Consider the following 6,000-nt stretch of genomic DNA (forward strand, 5'->3'; position numbering starts at 1 on the left):
TTTTCATTTACTGGTCAGGCTCTACCCCTTTCTTCCTTGAATGTTTTATCTTAGCCCTAGGAGTGAGTGGCTGCTTTTTATAGCTGCTATTCCTATATTTAGAATTCTTTTTACTTCTTTGTTTTTAGACAATCCCTCATTACTTCAGTCCCATTACAGTTAATAAATCCGTATATTAAACTCTCTCTGATCAAACTATTGTGTGATTTATCTCTCCAGATTGGATCCAGACTGATTCAGCCTATAATTTATAACCAATTATTTTCTTTTTAATTTTTATGGGTACATAGTAGGCATGTATATTTATGGAATACATGAGATACTTTGATATAAACATACAATACATAATAATCATGTCAGGAGGTCAGGCGTAGTGGCTCACGCCTGTAATCCCAGCACTCTGGGAGGCCAAGGACAGATCGCTTGAGGTCAGGTTTAGAGACCAGCCTGACCAAGATGGTAAAACTCCATCTCTACTCAAAATACAAAAATTAGCCAGCCGTGGTGGTGGGCGTCTGTACTCCTAGCGACTCGGGAGGCTGAGGCCTCCTAGCGACTCGGGAGGCTGAGGCAGAAGAATCACTTGAATCCGGGAGGCGGAGGTTACCGTGAGCCAAGATTGCACCACTGCACTCCAGCCTGGGCAATAGAGTGAGACTCTGTCTTAAAAATAAATAAATAAATAATAAATAAATAAATAAATAATCGCATCAGGGTAAATGGGGTATCCATTATCTCAAGCGTTTATCATTTCTTTGTGTTACAAATATTTCAGTAATAGTTATTTTAAGATGTACAATAAATTATTCTTGACTGTAGTCACCCTGTTGTGCTATCAAATACTAGATCTTATTAAATCTAGCTATATTTTAATACCCATTAACCATCACACTTCTCTGCTTCACGCCCCCACTATTCTCTCCAGCTTCTGGTAACCATTATTCTGCTGTCTATCTCCCTGTATTCAATTGTTTTAATTTTTAGCTCCCACAAAGGAGGGAGAACATGTGAAGTTTGTCTTTCTGTGCCAGCCTTATTTGACTTAACATAATGTTCTCCAGTTCTATACATGTTTTTCCAAAGGACGAGATCTCATTCTTTTTTATGGTTGAATACTACTACATTATGTATATGTACTACATGTTATTTATCCATTCATCTATTGATGGACACTTAGATTGCTTCCAAATCTTGGCTGTTGTGAATAGTGTCACAATAAACATGGGAATGCAAATATCTCTTTGATATACTAATCTCCTTTCTTTTGGGTATATATCAATGTTCATCAGGGATATGGGTCAATAGTTTTCTTTTTTAATGTGTCTTTTTATTATTATTATACTTTTAGTTCTGGGATACATGTGCAGAACTTGGGGTTTGTTACATAGGTATACATGTGCCAGGGTGGTTTGCTGCACCCTTCAACCTGTCATCTAGGTTTTAAGCTCCACACGCGTTAGGTATTTCTCCTAATGCTATCCCTCCCCTTACCTCCCACCCCTCGACAGGCCCCAGTGTGTGATATTCCCCTCCCTGTGTCCATATGTTCTCATTGTTCAACTCCTACTTATAAGTGAGAACATTTGTTGTTTGGTTTTCTGTTTCTGTGTTAGTTTGCTGAGAATGATGGTTTCTAGCTTCTTCCATGTCCCTGCAAAGGACATGAACTCATTCTTTTTTATGGCTGCATAGTATTCCATGGTGTATATATGCCATTTTCTTTATCCAGTCTATCACTGATGGACATTTGGGTTGGTTCCAAGTCTTTGCTATTGTAAATAGTGCTGCAATAACGATATGTGTGCATGTGTCTTTATAGTAGAATGATTTATAATCCTTTGTGTATATATCCAGTAATGGAACTGCTGGGTCAAATGGTATTTCTGGTTCTAGATCCTTGAGGAATTGCCCCACTGTCTTCCACAATGGTTGAACTAATTTATACTCCCACCAACAGTGTAAACGCATTCCTATTTCTCCACATCCTCTCCAGCATCTGTTGTTTCCTGACTTTTTAATGATCACCATTCTAACTGGCATGAGATGGTATCTCATTGTGCTTTTGATTTGCATTTCTCTAAAGACCAGTGATGATGAGCTTTTTTTTCATATGTTTGTTGGCCATATAAATGTCTTCTTTTGAGAAGTGTCTGTTCATATACTTTACCCACTTTTTGATGAGGGTTTTTTTTTTTTTTGTATATTTTTGTTGAAGTTCCTTGTAGATTCTGTATATTAGCCCTTCGTCAGATGGATAGATTGCAAAATTTTTCTCCTATTCTGTAGGTTGCCTGTTCACTCTCCTGATAGTTTCTTTTGCTGTGCAGAAGCTCTTTAGTTTAATTAGATCCCATTTGTCAATTTTGGCTTTTGTTGTAATTGCTTTTGGTGTTTTAGTCATGAAGTCTTTGCCCATGCCTATTCCCTGAATGGTATTGCCTAGATTTTCTTCTAGGGTTTTTATGGTTTTAGGTCTTAAGCTTAAGTCTTTGATCCATCTTGAGTTAATTTTTATATAAGGTGTAAGGAAGGGGTCCAGTTTTAGTTTTCTGCATATGGCTAGCCAGTTTTCCTAGCACCATTTATTAAATAGGGAATCCTTTCCCTGTTGCTTGTTTTTGTCAGCTTTGTCTAAGATCAGATGGTTGTAGATGTGTGGCATTATTTCTGAGGCCTCTGCTCTGTTCCATCGGTCTATATATCTGTTTTGGTACCAGTACCATGCTGTTTTGGTTACTGTAGCCTTGTAGTATATAGTTTGAAGTCAGGTAATGTGATGCCTACAGCTTTGTTCTTTTTGCTTAGGATTGTCTTGGCTACATGAGCTTTGTTTTTTTCCATATGAAATTTAAATTAGTTTTTTCCTAATTCTGTGAAGAAAGTCAATGGTAGCTTGTTGGGAATAGCATTGAATCTGCAAATTACTTTGGGCAGTATGGCCATTTTCACAATATTAATTCTTCTTATCCATGAGCATGGAATGGTTTTCCCATTTGTTTGTGTCCTCTCTTATTTCCTTGAGCAGTGGTTTGTAGTTCTCCTTAAAGAGGTCCTTCACATCCCTTGTGAGTTGTATTCCTAGGTATTTCCATTTTATTTTATTTTATTTTCTTTGTAGCAATTGTGAATGGGAGTTCACTCATGATTTGGCTCTCTGTTTGTCTGTTATTGGTGTATAGGAATGCTTGTGATTTTTGCACATTGATTTTGTATCCTGAGACTTTGCTGAAGTTGCTTATCAGCTTAAGTAGGTTTTGGGCTGAGATGGTGGGTATACACTCATGTCATCTGCAAACAGAGACAATTTGTCTACCTCTCTTCCTATTTGAATATCCTTTATTTCTTTCTCTTGCCTGGTTTCCCTGGCCAGAACTTCCAATACTGTGTTTAATAGGAGTGGTGAGAAGGCATCCTTGTCTTGTGCCGATTTTCAAAGGGAAAGCTTCCAGCTTTTTTCTAATGTGTCTTTGTGTGATTTTGGTATCAGGGTAATACTAACCTCATAGAATACATTTGGTAATATTGCTTCCTCCTCTATTTTTCAAAACAGTGTAAGTAGGATTGATTTGAGTCCTGCTTTAAATGTTTTATAAAATTCAGGAGAAAAGCCACTGGGTCCTGGACTTTTCTTTGCTGGCAGACTTTTTATTATGACTTTGATCTCATTCCTTGTTATTGGTCTATTCAGGTTTTGGACTTTTTTATGGTTTAGTCTTAGTAGGTTGTATGTTTCTAGGATTTTTTCATTTTTTCTAGGTTTTGCAATTATTGGCATACAGTTGCTCATAGTACTCTCTAACGATCCTTTGAATATCTGAGGTATCAGTTGTAATGTCTCCTCCATCTGTGATTTTGTTTATTTAGTCTTCTCTCTCTTATTCTAGACACACTCTAGGTCAGAAGGGAACTCTGACCCAGAGTGTTAGTCTGACTAAAAGTCTGTCAATTTTGTTTATCTTTTCAAAGAACAACTTTTTATTTTATTGATCTTTTGTATTTTTTCCATTTCAATTTCATTTATTTCTGCTTGAATATTTATTATTTATTTTCTTCTGCTAATTTTTTGTTTGGTTTGCTCTTGCTCTTCTAGTTTTTACAGATGCATGGTTAGGTTTTTTATTTGAAGTTTTTCTACTTTTTTGTTGTAGGTGCTGATTGCTATAAATTTTCCTCTTAGTACTGCTTTCACTGTATCCCATAGGTTTTGGTAAGTTGTGTTTCCATTTTCTTTTATTTCCAGAAAATTTTAAATTATCTTCTTAATTTCTTCATTGACTCACTGGTCATTCAGGAGCATATTGTTTAACTTCCAGGATGTTCGTGTAGTTTCCAAAGTTCCTCTTGCCGTTGATTTCCAGTTTTATACTATTCCTGGTCAGAAAAAATACTTGATGTGATTTCAATGTTTTTCTGAATTTTTTAAGACTTGTTTTGTGGCCTAACATATGGTTTATCCTTGAGAATGATCCAAGTACTGAGGACAAGAATGTGATTCTACAGCTGTTGGCTAAAATGTCCTGTAAATACCTATTAGGTCCATTTGGTCTACAGTGCAGATTAAATCCAATGTTTCTTTGTTGATTTTCTGTCTGGATTATCTGTCCAAAGCTGAAAGTGAGGTGTTGAAGTCTCCAGCTCTTATTGTATTGGGATTTATCTCCCTCTTTACCTCCAGTAATAATTGTTTCATATATCTGGGTGCTCCAGTGTTGGGTACATATACACTTATGATTGTAATACCCTCTTGTTGAATTGACTCCTTTATCATTACATGGTAACTTTGTCTCTTTTTATGTATTTTGTCTTGGAATCTATTTTGTCGGGTATAAATATAGCCACTACTCGTGTTCTTTTTTGGTTTTGATTTGCATGGAATATCTTTCCATTCCTCTACTTTCAGTCTATGAGTGTCTTTAAGAGTGTTTCTACTGTGGCTGAGCTGGCAGCCAACCCATGGGACACAGTTCTTTTGTATTAGTCTGTTCTCATGCTGCCATAAAGAACTGCCCAAGACTGAGTAATTTTTTAAAGAAAAGAGGTTTAATTGACTCACAGTTCTGCATGGCTGGCAAAGCCTCAGGAAACTTAAAATCATGGTGGAAAGCACCTCTTCACATGGCGGTAGGAGAGAAGTGAATGAATGCCAAGCAAAGGGGGAAGCCCCTTATAAGACCATCAGATCTCACGAGAACTCACTATTATGAGAACAGTATGGGGGAAAACTGCCCCTATGATTCAATTACCTCCCACTGGGTCCTTCATGCAACACATGGGGATTATGGGATTACAATTCAAGATGAGATTTGGGTGGCGATACAAAGCCAAACCATATCATCACCTTCCTACTATTACCTCTCCTTCGCTCATGCAGAAGTAGTCACTCCTCATGGCCACCACTGCTCCAGGCCCACAGTGAGTACCGCCTGGCTACTGCCAATGTTCACTCAAAGCCCAGGGCCTCTTCAGTCAGCTTGTGGTGAATGCTGCCAGGCCTGAGTCTCTCCCTTTAGGGCAGTGTGCTCTCCTGTGGCCCAGGGTGGGCCCAGAAATGCTATCCAGGAGCCAAGGCCTAGAATCAGGAACCTTAGGAGTTCACTTTGCACTCTGCCCAACTGTGGCCATGCTGGTATCCAAGCTGCAAGACACAGTCCCCTTTATGCTTTCCTCTTCTTTCCTTAAGCAGAAGGAGTCTATCTCCATGGCCACCACAGCTGGGAATGTGCTGTGTCATTCCTGAAGCCAGCATGGCCCTGGATTTCACCCAAGTCCCGTGGTGATTACTGGCTGGGTACCACTGATGTTTATTCAAGGCCCAAGGGCTTGTTAGTCAGCAGGTGATAAATCCTTCCAGGACTGGGTTCTTCCTTTCCAGGAAGTTGGTTCCCTTCTGACCCAGATTGTGTCTAGAAATGTCTAGGAGCTAGGTCCTGAAGGAAGGAATCTCTTGAAGCTATGATCTGCACTGCTTAGGGTTAAAGGATGGGTGATGCAAGTACTCTC

The sequence above is a fragment of the Chlorocebus sabaeus genome, chromosome 10 (genome assembly GCF_047675955.1).
Source record: "Chlorocebus sabaeus isolate Y175 chromosome 10, mChlSab1.0.hap1, whole genome shotgun sequence".
Classification (NCBI taxonomy): domain Eukaryota; kingdom Metazoa; phylum Chordata; class Mammalia; order Primates; family Cercopithecidae; genus Chlorocebus; species Chlorocebus sabaeus.